Here is an 18,298-nt window from a genome sequence, read left to right on the forward strand (position 1 = left end):
AGTGAGGCTTTCAAATAGCATCTTTTGTTCAATCAACACTCCAAAACCAAAGGCTCTTCATCTGCTATCACAAATGACAAAGAAAAGCAAATAATAATCTTTAAGAAGCTGAAACCAGCAAATGTTTGACCATTAATTTTCTGTTGATTGTCTTACTGATTAATTGATTAATCATCACAGCTCTAATCCAATATGTGAATTAGGTCAGTACTGGCTTCTGATACAAGATTGGATTGGCTGAGTACCAATTCTAACTAAAAGTGTTCACCCTGCTGCTGTCTAGCAAGAATATCAGCTGCCGCACCATCAGCTTCTTTCCTTCAGGTTTGAGAGTCTGCAGTTCATGCTCACTCACTTGTTTTAGTATGTGTACTATAAATGGCCTCCAAATGTAAATTCCATCATACAAACTTGTGTGTTGAGTGAAACGTTGGACCCTTAGCAAAATTTAATTATAATTTTAGTGTGACAGCTTAAGGTGGATACAATTCTGCTTTCTTCTCTCTGGATCTGTGGTGAAGCTGCACATCTGTTGTGTTCTGTGGAGGAGGAGGCAGTGCTGGTATTTTTAGTTGAATGTCAAAAACATTTTTGGATTTTGAACAAGTTGCATACAGAAGAAAGTCTACAGAGCATAAAAGCAAACCTCAGCCTCTGGCTGTAATGCACATGCACGCTCCTATCTTAATTTCTTACCCTTTTAACTCCAGAAATTCTCTTTGAATAACATTACTGAAATATATACTCATGCAAAGAGGAGTATTATATTTTCCTTTCTGGCAGAACTGGTAAGAGCTGTGGACCTGCCAACATGGACAGTATCTCTGTTTTCTGCAGGCTGCTTTTTCCTCTGTGTTAAATTCAACTCATCTCACTCTGAGCAGGTCAAACAAATCAAAAGCAATCCTTACAAATATCATTAAGATCAATCATTGAGTCTGCATTTAACCAAACTGTGTGTGGGCAGTATCTACATCAACTCACAGCTTGTTTTGCTGTAGCCTTTAACCTTGTAGCAGATAGTGTTTACACCGGCCTTTGAACCTGGCACATTACAGCACAGTATAGAGCAGTGCAGTGTTTGAGCTCTGATTTGTCTTTTGTCTCGTGGTAACACATCTCCATTTGAGAGTAAAGCTCCGCTGGTCCTCACCAGTCAGAGCATCTCTTGACAAATGAAGGTTTCATTTACAGTGAAGGTCGCGAGATGCCTTTGTTTTGAAATCACTGGAGTGGATCCCCCCCTCTCCAAGTTGTATTTCACTTTGCCGCTAATTTAAAGTTTTTGGCTGACACATCCTTGTGAGGAGAACTATAAGCAGTCAGTCACCAGCATGAGCTGTCTGCAGTATTTAACCACTTAAATCACAGCTCTGCTCTAACTTGTACGCAGTTAAAAGACAAAAAAACGATGGAATAAAGTAGAAAAGAGGTTTTGTTTGTCAGTTTTCTCCCTTGATCCTAGTTTGCTTTAGCTGAAGTGCTTTTTGAATGGTCAAACCGCCTGTGAAACCCCTGTCCTTACATTCCATAGTTTCCTTTAACTACCTGAAACCAACAAGCCAACAAGCACACCCACTCCACACTGCACTTGACCAGGTGTGTGGAGATGACAAAGAAGGCAGGATTTGAACTTTCAATTCGATTTTTCATTCTTTACGCAACTAATTCTGTTACTTTTCACATATGCAAATGAATTGACCCCAACGGAAACCTTCAGAGAAAGATTGTCCGACAGTTATCTCTGTATTTGAATGATAATTTTGTCTTGCCAGCAGGGTTTTGACATTGTATCTGCAGGTCTTGAAAAGTCTTAAAAAGCAGGTTCCTCAAAGGCTTTAGAAATTCTTACATTTAGTTTACTAAAGTCTTAAATATTTTCTCTTGCTTGCCATCAAGCAAGCCATCATTTTTGTTATAAAATGCATTGTGTTTGTTGTGGCAGTGGGTTGTGCTGCAGGTGGATGGTCAATCCTTTCCTCCTGTGGAGTTTCACTGAGCACCATCAAATACTGTCTCTGCTGCTGGCTACAGTAACAGAGAAACTCATCACCTCTTAATGGATCATTTTGATTTTTAGCAAGAACTTAAATAAATGGATCAGTTTTCATTGGTTTATGAACTTATCCATGAGTTTGGGTTTTTAGAGATATCTTGCAAAAGTGGGGCACTGGCCAGAAAGTAAAGCTATTTAGGCAGCTTTGGCTTCAAAATACTTGGTAACCCCTGTACTATGCCACAAACACCCTCAGCGTGATGATGCACTGAGTGGCTATACTGCACTGATCACTGCATGTTTGTCTTTTTACCCCTCGTTGCTGAGCATTGAATACCAAAAAGTGTGTCCTGTTCATGGAGTACTCCTTAAACAGGCTTCATATCAACTATTTAGTTATTGGACAAATGTTGGTTTCCTCGCCATCAAAATCTCATGAATGCAAATAGAGTGGCCGGACTGTCCTCTCTTCCTACGTGCTTCAGCCTTCCCTTCATCCAGAGCAAGGACTAGAGCAAACGCTTTACCTTGTGCTGACACTTTACACATTCAGTATTTGTTGACAACACAAAGTATCTATGAAATTAGATAAGTGCAACACATAAATGTGGATAATCGGTATCATAACAACCAACGTGTCTCAGCTGTAAAAATGCTGCGCCTCCAAAGCACTCTCAAGCACTCCCACGGGGCTGTTTTCAGTAGAGCGCCTGATGTTTTCAGCTGGGGAAAAAAACGCTTTCACCCGAAGATGTTGATTCAATGGACCATTGGTCTGTCCAACACTTTGATTCAGTGCCTCAACACTGACTTGACAAATTGGCATTAAATTGGTTACTGATTGTCTTGGTCTCTAGAGGATCATTGCCAATGATTTTGTTGATCACCTGACCTAGCCTTTAACAGTACTGTCAAGTCAAATTCTTGCCTTAAGAAACACTTTGGTTGGAGGAAAGGATCCTCTACGAGTGGCCAGATGTTATTAAATTTTCTGCTGATACTCGTATTCATGGTGGATAAACCCTCATGTTTATGTTGACTTTTTGGATGCTTTTGATCATCTGATTTACTAAAGAAATTAACCATTTTGATTTTTAAGACCTTGTGGCCTTAATTCCAGTGGGTACTGAGCTTGGTACAGCTCTAAGAGGAGGAGCATGTTGTTTTTTATGTTGAACACTGTCGTATTATGGCTTTAAATGAACCTTGAAGCCTGAGGGCCAACTCACTTGGCTTTCAGATACCTGTTGAGCATAAAAAAAAGTAGTTTATGCGGATTGGAGGATGTTATTTGCGGTTGGCCATTGATGACAAGGTATCAAGGTGAAAGTGCTTGAAAATGAAAATGTTGTTCCAAAGCAAAGCTCCCTTCAGTGAACAGCCATTACATATTCCACTCTCTGCTCCTCTCCCATGGTAAATCTCCTTTGCCCACTACTGCTTTGACCATTTACCCCCTGCTTCTCTCTTTCACTCCCTATACTTTCCATTTCTTGGAGGTGTTTTCACACGCACACATGCGTAGAGCACACACTGTCTCTTTGAACAGCGGTGTTTGATGTTAGAAATGAGCCTGGGTGTGTGGACTGTGAGGTTTTCTCCGTACCCAAATCCTTTAGTCTTTTGTATATTCAGTGAGTGATTGCATACTCTTAACCATGCATGACTTTGATAAAGCTAAATTCTGCGTAGATGAATAGACCCTCCCTCCACACACTGACAGCACACTTCATAAGGGGTCTTTTATGCGCTGCAATGCTTTTACTCCAATGTGGGGGCTTGGACTTCAGCACAATAGTGTTTTGATGCCGCATAAAATTAGAACTAGGTTCAAAAGGCAGGATTTTCTATGGCCATTTATCATGTCCACTTTGATCAACTAGGTCATTTTTCAGGAAGGGGAAGAGAGAAAGTAAAAAGGACGCAAGAGAATAGACCAGAGTGGGAAAGAAATTGAGGTAAAAGATGAAGAGAATGACAAAGAAAGCAGAATTGCAGGATATATTGTTGATTGTGTGTGTGTGTGTGTGTTTCTCTCCTTGTCGACGCTTTTCTCACCACGTTCATCTATGAGTCTCAGTTTCACCGCTCCGTCTTGGTAAACATGTTGACATTCGCTTTTACATTTCGGAACATTTCTGTTTTGCTGCTTCAACTGAACTGGAAAAGACAGCACCAAACTTTCAAACTATTTCTCTGGACGTAAGCACTCTGCCACACATTCTTACTCTCCACTCTGATCCGTGGGAGTGCAGGCTTTTGTAGCCGTCTCTGGTGGCTCAAAGTGGGTTGCATAGCATACTAAGTACTTTGTGTCGGTGGTATGTTATGTAAAAGTATTTCTAGGGCTAATTTCAGTTAAAAGGGGCAATACTGTGGCACAGCTGTGGGTTGTGGTAGCCATGTGCCTGCATGCTTTTAGTTGAAGTGACACATTTTTCAGTGCAAACTGGAAATAGTTCAGCGCAAGAAAATGATCATAGATTCATGTCTAAATTATTGTTTTGTAAGTCTTAACAAATTTATATGAAAACAAGAAAAAAAAACAAAAACACCACAATATCCCAAAGCCTGATTGGCCATTTTCAAATTGGCTGTTTTGACCAACCAGCATTCTGAAACCTAAAAATATGAAATTCACATCAATATAAAACCAAGAAAATAAGCAAAACATTACATTTCAGAAGCTGAAGCCTAAGTATTTTTGCTTAAAAATGACCAATCATTAATTGCAGATTAATTTTCCGTCAAGCTTCTGTCTAGCTTTTATTAGATGATTTAAAAATATATTTACTAGTAACTTAGAGAGAAGTAGAGTATTGTGGCTGGATTTCAGCACTGAGTGTCAGTGTTCTGGCAACTGAGGACCAAATGAGAGGCGGCTCTGGCACGTATATAGCTGGCAGTTTTGGCTAAGTTTTTCAGATGCCTGTGGTAATTTTTTAGCCAGTTGGCAGAACTCATTCCAGCTTTGCAAACCAATACCAGACAAGAACATCAAGAATGAAATTCTGCAAAACCCCTATTACAATCTGTGTCAATGTTATTTTACTTCCTATTGTGACTAAGTCTTATACTTTACCTGCTACTGGCTGCTCATTAGGCTACAGTTGTTTAGATATGTATGTCTAGTCTTTACCAATACTTTATATCACAATACATGTATTCATCTTACTTGTGTCCACACTTATGTAGTGTCTGTCACTTCCAGTATGTTATCCACACAGAGTTAAAACAAATTACAGAACAGAACAAAACATAGCTCCTGCACTCCCAATGTCAGCATTTTAAAAAAATACAATACCTGCACAGCAAATCATGTTTACTTAGAGATACTGGGGAGTGATGACCAAATGACCAAACCAGGCAGAGCAAGAGATGGTAAATTTCTGCAGTTTAAAAAGATTTGTAGGGTGTGTTTGGTTATTATGAAATGTGAGGCATATCACATGTGTATTGCACTGCAGCTTGAGTTGACTGCTGGAGTGGTAAATGTAGAAGTATCGGTGCTGGACTAATATAGGGTAAATTGAATTGAGCTTTGGGGCGGTGTCAGCACGCAGAATTGTTCTGGTCTTTTTGATATATTTGATTCTGGCACATCATTTCTGAAGAGTCCAGTAACCAGTCAAGCTGTTGGGCTGAGCCCTCACGGTTGTCTGGGATAGTATAACCAGCATTTGATAGATGGATAGGTGCTTAATTCACCTGGCAATGAAATCCACTTGTCACAGTTATAGGTGGCCCCTGCACAATAGCTCAACCTGTTATAGCACCTAACATATCATTCACCAGAACAGCGTGTCCTCCTCCTCTGTGAGAATCTGCAGGACTGTGTTTCAGAAAGGTAGCTTTTTATTCCTGTGTTTGTGAGAAAAGAGAGGAGTTCAAGGACTCAACAAGGACTCAGGTCCCCAGGGGCCCCCCCCACAGAGACAATGATGACTCTCCTCCCACGCCTGCACACCCACCCACCTACCTACCTCCTTCCTGTCCTCCATTTTGACACTGAGCAACGAGGCCCACTCTGACCTTGCAGCGACTTGCAAATGTGCACCTAGCCGCTCGTCTCACAGCTACAGGAGGAGAAACGCCTGCAGCTGACGGACCAACACTGGGACATGCACGGACACACACAGAGACACAGCCTCACATGCACGTTCACACACACACACACAAAGAGTACATCTGCAGGGGGACGCTGTTTCTAGGTCCCCCATCTCCCCATGGGAGCTCCCTATCATCACAAGGTCCAGCAGTCAACATAACCCCTAGACAGTTCTGCCATTCAGCGCTCCTCTCCTCCCCGCTCCTCTCCCTCCCCACCCATCACACCTTCAGCATAATAAGTGTCTGCAGCAGTCACACCACGCCACTGTGTGACCCTCTCAGTCATCGGTGGCATAACCCCCGCCCCTCGCTCCCGGGCAAGACCAATTTACAATCTGACCACCTTCGACGTTGCTGCCTCCCAGTCGTCTGAGTGTGACGCCACGCCGCCGTTCACTCTGTTGTTTATTTACGACCCCTGGCCCTCCAATGAAGGGCATTATGAAAGAGATTACACAGCCAAACAGCTTGGCTCGGACCCCACTCTCATTACTCACAGCTTGTCCAGGAAGATAGGGGAGGACTCAGACAGGGAGCGGGAGCAGTGTTGGACTGTTTGATCACTCTGTAAACTGAACGTATACGCTCTCACCGGGGCGAAGAGGTTCGTCTTTCAAGGGGCACCTGGAAATGCGCAGTGCTGTAGGGGCTCCTGTCGCAAAGGCGGCTGTAATTGAATTGGAAATGACAAAAGGGACTCTGGAGCCCGAGCTGCCAGGAAGGACTGAGAGCCCAGAGAGAAGTTAGACGAGCCAGGCTGTAGAGGAGGAGGAAGGACGGCGATGCAGCAAGGGCTCAGTTTTTCTCACCTTGCCACGCTCATTCACCTACAGCGAGAGGCATGAGGAGTGCGGAAGGCTGCAAACCTGAGGGAGAGGTGAGACGCATATCTTGATCTGTACTTGAAATTAGGGATGTCCACCGGGGACACAGAGATACAGTGTCTGAGACAATTCTGGCAGAGCAGTTTGGGGAGCAGAAACTTGTTATTGCTAATACAATTATTACATTTATGCATCATCAAATATTATTTTAATTGTGAGGTGTACAAATTTGAAAAAATGTGGGGTTGAGTGGCTCAGTGCTTCATCACATGCAGGCTCACACGCTGAATATATCTCATAGTATAGATTAAATTTGTTTTATTATTTGGTTTCCACTGGAAGGGCACCCTGGAGGGCACTTTTTCATGTTTTGTACCCTCAAGGGCACTTTACCAACTATTCTCTACTGAAAGGACACCCTAGGGGGCACTTAATCACATTTTGTCCACTGGAAGGGCACCTGAGAGAGCAATTTGTCATGTTTTGTCTACCATAGGGGCAACCAAGAGGGCACTTGTACTGCATTTTTTCATTCAGGGGAGCATAACGGGGGCTTCCTCCCTTTTAGGCCACCAGTGCATTATGACAAAGTGGTTATGTGAATTTCCATCATTGTATACCAATCATACTGATTGAACAGCTAGAAATAAACAAGAAACAATAACTCAACCAGTAACTAAAAGAATAATGAAAACAGAGTGTAGCCGAACAACCAGGGTGAATTCAATTTTTTATTCAGTTGTAAGTGCAGGGAACAGCTAGCAGAACTTCCATGGCAGACCAGAGTGAGTCAGTGAAGTGAAGTTACTGAAACAAAGTTATGAAACTATATTTATTATGTAGAATTAAAGAAGAACTTCAGTTTAGGACAATCATTAAGTCTTAGTTGGAAGAATTTCGATAATCAATTAGTCATTTCAGTCATTTTTCACAATTTTTTGACATCTTAAAGACTAAACTATGAATCCTGAAAATAATCTGCACATTAATCGATAAAGGAAATCATCGTTAGTCGCAGCCTTGCTGGTTATGACATGTCAGAAGAAACATGAAGGGACAGAAGAGATGCAGATTTAAGCAGTAACCTTATCTTAATGATTGCGTGGTGTTCTTGCTTGAGAAATTTATGTAACTTTGGTCTTTTCAAACCCTTTTTCAAAACCCACTGGCTGAGTGAAAAGTACACAGTGCTCAAGGGTGGAAACAAGGCTGCCTCTGTGAAAAAGTTGACATTTTAGAAATACAAGGTTTCCACCTGACAGGGCTCACAAAAGAGAACGGCCTTGTACACGTTGGCAGATTTTCCTCCAGGAGCCTTTTCAGTTCAACAGCTTTTCTACACACACACACGCATGCACACGCAATGTGAAAAACAATACACTACTCATCAGCATAGTGTTAAATGGTCACTGTTGGTGATTCAGCAGGTGTGAGCTGAGATTTGCTTCCATTTTCATCCTCGAACACAACATGTTTCCATAACGGGGAGCACGCAGCTAACTGACAATTAGTTTTGTGCCATGTCCAAAAGCAGCAGGTGGACAGAATCTTGTAACTGTGAAAAACAAGCAGTGTACAAACTTTTTCCTTGTATACCTGATGTCTTACAAACTTCATCCTTTGTATTATTTTACTATTTTGGCATAGAGCTTTGATAAAAATCCATCAGGAGACAGAGTGATGCTGTACATCCAGAGATTAGAGAGATCAGAGAGACTCTGAATTGTTAAAGGTAGTGTATGTCAGCGTGTGTGTGTGGGCGGGTGGCTGTGATGTGTGCTGGCAGTGTGGCTTGCAGCAGGTGGGTGTGTGCAGTACAGTAACTGTGCAGAGTTAATCTAAGGATGTGGCTAGTTTCCACCCTTATTAAAGCTGCTTGTTGTAATATAGAGTTACTCTCCTACCTGGAGGTTGGCGGATACTTTGGTGATTGCGGTAGGTTACCATGGGACCCTCTGCTGGCGGCAAGCTCAAGGACATAGCTCCATGTCAAAGCGTACAGGAGAGGTGTGCAGGACCCCCTACCTCTTTCCATCTTTTCTTCTTTTCTTGATTTTTCCTTTTGTTTTACAACGCTGTTGTTCCAGCTCCCTCCGCTTCACCCGGCGTTCAAATCAAAGAGTGTTGCTGGTTTGGTTCAACAGGGGCTGACACCGCCAAAAATTAAGACAAGTCTCTACCTTTTACTTCTCTTGGTGTGATCAGTGCCTGCACGCATGACCTTCAGCTACCTCATCTACCACCCACCTTACATCTCAATAGATCAAAAAAGTGCTATTTCATATCTCATTTGTACTTGTAAAAATGCGTCTTCATGCTGTATGAGAAACATTTACAATCAGTGTTGGAGACATTTTGAAAAATGAGGTAGAGAAAGAAGTTGTTATTGGTTTTGTGTTGGCGACAAACAGAAATATAAGTGTCTTGGTTTCTGTCTTGATGAAACTTGCCCCATGTATACCTGGTATTAAAATGGGATCTGTATCTGGATAACAAATAATCTGATCTTGCCGCTGAATTTACACCTGATGTTTTTAATACATTCTCATTATCTTCATTGAGAAGGTAATTTGAGGTGGTGGCAAATCAGCCCCGGACTACCTTTGAAAATCTTGGAGCTTTTGAGTGTGGAGAAACTTTATAAACCTAATGAACCACTGTCAATGACAAATTCTTAATCATTTGTCCCCTCTTGTAAGTTTGGCAGATGTAATATATTAAGTTCTTTCTTTTTGTATAAAATATTGTGTCAGTTTGCCTCTGTGTGTTGCAGTGTCGACTTGCAGGCTAGTCTGAGTAGATAAATTATGCCTTATCAACACACATAAGTACGCACACACCGTAGCACACGCAGCTATTTCTTCCTGTTTATTATTCACTTCCCGTTCACACAGTTCTGTTTAACAAAGCACGTTTTGGTGCTTTCATCGCACAGAATAAATATATTTATTAATTAGCCTTCTCACTTGCTCGCTCTCTAAATTTGAACAACCTATATTTAATGTCAGTTAAAACAAATATCTTGATCAGTGTTATGACATGTACAGATGACAGCACATTGTACGGATTGTGTTTACACCATCATAAGATCTGAGCACACTGCAAGCCAGACTACCTCAAATGTGATCAGGCAGATCTGATTATGATGCTAGATACAGTCATATTGAAATATCATGTATAAGTGGGGTCACTATGGGGCCTCCTGTGCCACAGTTTTGATCTGTCCTCCACCACATCAGGAGCGTTTCAGAAGTGTTTCAGCAGGGGAACATTTTGCCCTCTTGATAATGTTGACTTGCTCAGAGTTTGTTGATTTAGTCTTCTTTCTTTGCTTTTTGTGCCACTACCATGGCTACATAGGCCACATACTTAAATAGTTTCTTTTTTGTCTGTTTTTCTGATTGTGAGTCTGCACAAAATAATTAGTTTGAAAACTGATCAGATTCTCTATGCTGTTTCTGTGTCTGACTTCCTGCCCCGTCAATCTACTCTGTGCAGATTGTATCCATTAAAAATACAGTCAGCACGTAGAGACACCCTTCTTGGACGTGCTGCAGCACTTCTTGCGCAAACACAAGCATTGTCTAGAATAGTCGCCATCAGCCACAGCAGACGTAGTGCAGCTGTAACTCGACACAGCCGTGCCTGGTGGAATCAACCCTCAATCAGCAGCAATTATAAAACAAATGCTGCAAAGTGAGAAATCACACTCTACAGAAATGCTGCAAGTTGAAGAAGAGAGTGGAAATGAACAGAAGTTTCCAGAGGACGCTTAATGTTGTGTTTTCTATATTTGGTTGTGTTTTGTGTTTTTGTGTCTGTAGTTATGGATAACAGACTATTTACCCTTAAAACAAATCAAAGATTCGATGAACATGAACTGATATATCGATGTAGACTTTTTTTCTGTTTGGGTTATGTTTGTTTATATCTGTACATTATGTTTGTACTTGTGAGGCTGTGTTTATTCATTTCATTTCTGTAATTGAACTTTTCCTGGGTTGTTCTGTGGAGGCTGTTTGTATTTATATGAGGTCAAGATATTGTGCCGAGAGAAGCCGGTGAACATATATATAGTAATGTTTAGTTTGCTGTTGATTAATGTGTCATGTAAATGACTAGGCATAGAAATAAAACCTATACGTTCATTCATTCTCCTCTCCATCTTTCTCTGTATATTTCCTCCCTCGCTCTCCCTTGTCCTCCCTTTAATTGGATGAAGCAAATGTAATGACACACTATTTCATGAGAAAATAGATGGGCTCCAAACAAGCAGCTGCTTCGTTCCAGGGCGACTTAATGCTATGCCGAACCCGATAACAGTTATGGCATGTACATGGTGGCACACAGGAGAGATGAATAGATTCCCTGGTAAACTGCGTATCAGGACAGCGACTGCCTGGGAGTGATGCTGATACTGCCAGCATTGGTCTGGACATGGAGTGTGTGCAGAGGACCTGTGTAGGAGCGTGATAGCAATCAGGCGACACAGACAAGTCTGGGAAAAAGAAGAAAAATGTTTTCTTCAGATGCTCTAAATGTTTTCATGATGGGTCTTGGACAGACAATCGGCGCAAACCTTAATTCCAAAAAAGTTGGGATGTTGTGTAAAACTTTAATATAAATAAAATGTCCACATTTCCCACCATTTTTTGAAGATTACTTAAAATTTAGAATGAGTGTAAGTTTACAAAATAGGATGAAGTGTATCAGTCTGAACATTAAATTTCATGTCTTCATACTGTTTTCAATCAAAAATAGGTTGGATTTGCAAATCATTTGTTTCTGTTTTTATACATGTTTTACACAGCGTCCCAACTCTTGGAATTTGTTGAAATCAACTTATTTTAACGCTATAAGCTCATCACATTCTCTCTAAGAAAAGGCATTAAGTACTTAAGCATAATTAACACCCACTCAATTATTATTTCTCCATAACGGAACAGTGAAAATCCTCTAACACATCTTTGAACTCAGATAACAGCCCACAGCAGTGTAAACATGTGTTTAAATCTGTGTCATGAACAAATCCGCCGTAAGGCTTTTGGTAAAGATATTTGCACAAAAATAAATTCAACCTAGTGATCATATTAGAGTTCTCTGATGTAAGTGGTTAAAAAGGAATCTCTAAATATCAGCCCATTTAAAATGTAATTAAAAATTTAATACAGAAATGCTATAAGATATTCAGTAATAGTTCATGCGTTGTATCACTTCAACTATAAGCCCTTCATCTGAGAAGGTTATTGTGCATGAAATGAGAGGAGGGAGTAAAACAAGCCGGGGTGAATAGAACAGAAAATTATCTGCCATACAGTGTAAAGACCTGCCCTCCTACGCCTGTGTAATTTAACGCTGGCTCTGCAGGACACACTTTGTGCTCGTGTAACGTATATTGCTCTACATGTAGGGTCATGAGAGAGGCCCTGATGAGGATTTGAAAATTAATTAATTTTTCTCGGAGGGAACATTTTGCTGTCAGAGAAACACCACCATCTTTTGTGGTGGTGTTTTGAAGCGTGTACGTGATTGCATGACTCTCCTTTCACCTCTTTGTGGTAGATGGTTAACTCCCACGCACAAATTAGTTCATAAAGTGGATCCACATAGGTGTTTTCACTTGTTTTGTCTAATTAGTCCTTGCTTCAGTGCTGTGTGGGTGTGTGCAGAAGCTGCCTTTTTCATAGCGCACATTTTGACTTGCTACAGCAGGAAAAGCACAGGTATTACTAACAACATGAACAATGGCTTCTATAGAGTTCTGCAGGGACATATTTTTTTAGCCCAACCCGGAAGTTAGTGTCACTTTGTTTTCTTTGATAGAAAAAGTTGGATTTTGGATTATTGCAGGAAATAAGCTCTGTGGCAAACAAAATTTGTTCAGCAAGATAATCTTGACACTATTTTAATCATTTTTGAAGCATAAATACAATCGCCAGAAGTTAAAAGCTAACATTCGGCTATAAATGAACCACATCACAGTTGTATAACTCAACAGCATCATCACGAACTACCAGTTCTTAACAACAGCACATGTAAGGGCTTCAAAATTCATGAGTGGAATAATTACTGACACATTTTATGTCAGTTTGTAACCAAAAACCTTTTCAAAAAAACAGAGTTTGAGACGAGGGACTGGAGGGGCAAATAGTGCTAATTAATTTCCATGTTTTAGAATTAATTCATGCAGCACTCTATTCCAGTAAGCCATGACTGTGTAGTCATTCTTTTTTGGAGTCAAAAATAATTTTAATCATTTTTTTGTTTGGTGTTTGGTTAACAGATGGCAGGCTGAGCCCCAGCAAGGAACAAGAGGATCACAAGAGCCTCTAATCCGATCCAAGTGACGATTGCAGGTACGTTTACATGCTGTTTAAGTGCTACAGCTGAGCAGCTAATTAGCTATCTAGCCTGCACACTGATGTTAGCATTGCATTTTGTGAATCTGAAGGTTTGTTTGGTCGCTCTTTCAACAAGCTAAGGTGCAGAACAAGGCGTGTGTTTGTAAATTAGGCCCTGTTGGACAGCTCTAAGTCCGTCAGTTCACACTTGGCAACAGAATGCATCTTCACTTGCATCTTGAGTGACCACCAGTGATTAGATCTCACTTCTCACGTGGTCTGAGCAGTTGGATCGTAATGCATCTTGGGTACATTCACACCTGTACTTACTAGTGATTTGATCACCCAAGACACATATTAATACCAGGTGTAAACAGGGCCTATAGCAGGAAAGCTAATGTGGGTTGTTGTTCAGAGTTTGTGGCTCTTGTGTTGTGTAGCAGGCTCCTGTTTGGTATGTAGACAGAACTATATAAAATAGTATTCTGACAATTAATGAAAAGATAAGACGTACCAAAATGAAACCCAAAAAATATGAAATCTTATTTTTCATTTCAGCTTTTTCAAAGAAGAACACAGGACTTACGTCTTTAAACATGATTAATGAGCAACAATCAAAGAGCACAGATATGAAACAACCTAAAATGTCTGTGTAAAGGTTCAGAGGAAAAAGCCAATAGAGAAAATAGAGATTTTCTGGGCCTTTAAAACTGTGAATGTCATCTTTGTTTTCACATTAAACAGAGCGGTCAGCCATGAATTATCATCTGGAGGAAATTGGTTTTTAAACTTCAAAAGCTGGCAGGACGGAGGAGAGAAAATGGACATGGAAGGTCGAGGTGGAGGATGAAAAAGAGGGGTGCAGTGTACAGTATGTCTGAGCTTTTAGCAGTGGAGACAGCTGCTGGTGATTAGAGATGTTTAAATTTGATGCACAAAAATCCATTTCTGACCAAGGATAGTGCTTCAAGTGATTGTTAAAACTGGCAGATTTTCAGTGATGGAAGTGTTGATCACCCATAAGAACAGGCGCAGTTGTAAAAATACTTTGTTGAAAAAGAAAAAAAGGTCAGATTTTCAATTCCCACATGCAAATGCACTGACATTTTTTTGGCATACAAACAGCTCCATGTAGAGACAATGGACAAAGGTGTGCTTCATTTCACAGGGTCTTTTAAACAAGCACATCACTGTGTGTGTGTGTGTGTGTGTGTGTGTGTGTGTGTGTGTGTGTGTGTGTGTGTGTGTGTTGTCTCCCACTGTGTGGGAGCTATTGTCTTCTTCACTTGTTTGACATACCTGCAGATGAATTTAAATTCTCTGCAACAAGCTGGTGGATAAAGACATTCCCTTAATATATGTAGTTAGCGTAAGAGGGATTAGTGTGTCCTACATGACTATTGTATCACTTTGCGGCGGAGCAAAGATAATTAAGAGTCATTAAGACATTTTCCGCAAGAGCTTTGTTCATTTTCCGTTTCATTTCACCCAAAGCGAGTGGTCGGCATTGTCATTCAAGTGCTGTAACGAGACACTGTAGGTCACGCTCGCTAGCTTTAAATATTTCACCAATTTATAAGTTAGAAAGAACAATGTTGAATCCATCAGCAGTGCAAATTGTTTTGAGCTCAAACAGAACAGAAGAGAGTTGGAGTTCACTAATTGGTGACACACTTTGTCACGCACACTGATGCATTGTTAGGAACAGTTGGACACATAACAACAAGTGCAACTACACCCACTCTCACACACCTACGCACCACCTCTTTGTTTTACTGTTTGCACTCTCAGGCTGTGCTGCAAGTTGGCTGCAGAAAAATACTCAGTAGAAACGAGGAGAAACAGTTTTACATCTTATTTACATGTATGCCCAAATCCAAGGAGTAAAAAAGCAGCTGTGCCCACGTGCTGAAAGTGCAAGAGAGCAAGTGTGTGATAATGCCTTTTGTCTGAGTGAGACAGTGAATCAGAAGATGAGTTCAAGAGAGCAGCCGTCACTCCAATCCGGCGTCTCAACGGGGGCGCTCGATTTTGTTTTCCTTCTTTATGCGCGAGTAAACAGACAGCAGTGACATCCATGCGGGGAATAAGGAGGATCATAAAACCCCACGATGGGCGTCACAGGAGACTTTTAGGTTTACAAAAGACATTTTTATTGGTTGAGGTCACAGACTCGTGTATTTCTTAGTTCCCTCTGCTCCTAATCCCCTGTGCAAAACGAAAGAGATCCTGTTTTTGATGTTTCTCCATTGCTTGTTCCACCAGTGTGATATTTCTGTCTCCTGACATCCACTTTTGTCTCTCCTTCTTTGTGATTTTAGTCCCATCTTTTCTCTCCATTGTTTCCTTTCATAGTTCAACATATAATTTCCGTTATGCAAATGATACATTTCCCATGAAGCGCTGACTGTTGTCGCCTCTCCTGAAAAGTTGAAACTGCTGCTCCATTGTCATTTAGTCAGGATAACTGCTTCAGTTGTATCGCAATTGCAGCCCATTGTGCGTGTTCTTGAAATGCTCCACACTCCATACATCCCTGCTGTTTAAAAGCAGACGGAAGAGAATAGTTAGAGAAAAACTGCCACAATTTGTTGCAATTTCGCATTTTTGCTGCACTATTATTGGTACATGTTTGTTTAAAGTTCGACAGTAAAGTCAGGCTTTATTGACAGTCCAAACAATTGACACAAAGAAACGTCTGAATCACAGGAATAAGAGTGTTGAACACAAGCTGAGAAATGAAAAAACAAATTTTCAACATATGCAAAATGTCACAAATACTATTTTTTTCCTCTCCTTCCATTGCTTTCTTTTTCTCTGACACACACACTGCCATCAAAGTGTTTTTGTGTGTGTGTGTGTGTCACCTCAATATGGCGTGCCGTACCTCTCAGCCTCTCACATATTCTCTTTGATGTCACCAATATGTCGACGTTAGTCCAAACCCCAGACGCAGCCACATGTTTAAAGAGCAGTCGAACATCCTGTGCAACACCTCCGAAGCTAATGAGCCAAACACTCTCCAAACACCAGCCCAGGCTGTTGTGTGATGTGCACAGTTTAAGAAGAAAAGTTGTGGTCTTAATAATAGTGTGAATTCGAGGCCCCATTTATTTAGGCATCCTTAAAGGTACAGTTAGTCATACTTTGCCTGCATGAATTGACAGTTATAGTCAAATATATTTGATAGTTTTATTGATAAATGGAAAAGAATTGCTTATTTGTGTTTCTGAATTGAAATTATACTCATTTTTACTCTTGTTTACCAAATTAGTAAACAAACGTTTTATCACATGCATATTATGTCATCTATGCATCAGTATCTGGTCCAACAAAGACAAAAATGTTTCTTAAGTATTGTTAATGATATTTTAGAGGGGGTTTTTTCTGGGAAATGTATACTAACTTCATCTAATGAAACATTTTCACCCTTTTGGACACTGACAGGGCAAAATGTTTCTGGACACTGGGCCTCAATGAGCAACAATCATATTTAGAGACAACTAAAAACAGTTTAACACTCAATGTCCTATTCATATATTGCTAATTATTGCTCGGTGTATCTGATATCACATTTTTTCCAATGAGAAGACCTCTGACTATAACACAAATGCAGACAATCGTTCTACATGAACACACACACAAAATCTGTGTGTGTGTTCATGTAGAACTGATTTGCTCTAAGAATAAAAACTGCTAAAATCATTTTTTTGATAGTTTTGCTATCATCCCTACAGATAATAAAAGCATTTGTAATCACCAACATAATTGGTGAGATGTATGAATGTGGTGACGGTGCTTAAAGGAGGACTGGCAGGTCAAGGCACATAAGCAGTCAGATGATCAGATTTGTTGTAAACTTGATGAGAAAAAAAAGTGAAAGTTAAAATTATTATCCAACTGTCCAAACACCATCACAGTTTACAGACCCAGTTCACTGTCGCCAGATTAGCTGTTTTTCAGGCCAACTGGGCTTCTTTTTATTTGATTGGGCAGGAAATAAAGGTTTGGGGCAGCTTGGGCAACAGTTTGTACCACTTGGGTGGTTTCCACCAATGAAAAGTAAGGCTGCAGTCGAATGAGTTGGTCCCCCGCCCCTACGATTATGATGGAGATTAACTGCACTGAGTTCAGGAGGGTTAGACCAAATGTGTTGTTTTTTGATCAGTGATCAAACAGTAGCAGCCAAAATGCTGGGACAAGCTAACAAAGTGTTGTTACACAAAGAAAGAAAGAACTTGCAATTAATTTAATATTCGCTGAATTTAGAAGAAGGCCCAAATAATCAAGAATTTGTCATGGACAGCGTTCCACAAAGCCTTTAAATTTCTTCCTGACTCAATAAACGTTCTTCACAAATTTCTTCTCACTCAACAACAGCAACAAAAAAAGAAATTAAATTAAAAAAAGGCTGTTTTTTTTAAGGGAGTCTGGGGATAATGCGCTTACTAGTTCAATGGACATCAGACAGCTGTGTAGTGTGCACTTACAGGATGTTACTTGAGTAGGCAGTCCTTCAGGTCCAGAACAAATTTACAGACACACTGCTAGAAGAATGCGGTCACTGACCACCTCCAAATGTAGTCTGAGTGATCAGATCTCAATGTGTCTGTGCTGGGCACATTCACACCTATACTTAGAGCTGTCCACGTGTGACTGGATCAGCCAGGATGCAGCTGTAAACAAGACCTTGGTCTCATGATAGTCTGTGTACTTTGAAGTAACAGCAAGATCCAATCCTATGTTTTAAGCTTTGATTGTGGTTTGCTTTTTAGATGGGTTGTAGTTTCAGCTTGTAAATGGTTTGGTTGTTTCTGCACCAGCTCACTGCTGTAACTGTTCTCTGTATTATATCTCATATCCACAGTATATACGTATGTTCTTTAATAATCAAAGGGTTCCAGCCTGCTCTGGAGCTGTTTCACTAGTGTTGTTATTGGAGGGTTTTAATGCCATGAGTCCTAACTGCAGTTTCCCAGGTCTTTTTAGCACTCTAACACATTTCTGGGGGAAAACAATACTCTGCA

General features: G+C 40.6%; 1 protein-coding gene across 2 annotated transcripts in view; it reads left to right on the forward strand.

The window, feature by feature from the left end:
- LOC146304737 (beta-1,3-galactosyltransferase 1-like) overlaps positions 1–18,298 on the forward strand; it is a 95,021-nt gene that overhangs the window by 36,069 nt on the left and 40,654 nt on the right. Inside the window, exon 3 of one of the 2 annotated variants that reach the window (XM_084714002.1) lies at positions 13,214–13,286. The exons of the other annotated variant lie outside the window; for it this stretch is intronic. The gene's annotated coding sequence lies outside the window, so the exon portion shown is untranslated. The remainder of the gene's footprint in view (positions 1–13,213; positions 13,287–18,298) is intronic. 2 annotated transcript variants of the gene reach the window in all.

The sequence above is a fragment of the Lutjanus erythropterus genome, chromosome 24, assembly GCF_056507025.1.
Source record: "Lutjanus erythropterus isolate fLutEry1 chromosome 24, fLutEry1.hap2, whole genome shotgun sequence".
In the NCBI taxonomy this organism is placed as follows: domain Eukaryota; kingdom Metazoa; phylum Chordata; class Actinopteri; order Lutjaniformes; family Lutjanidae; genus Lutjanus; species Lutjanus erythropterus.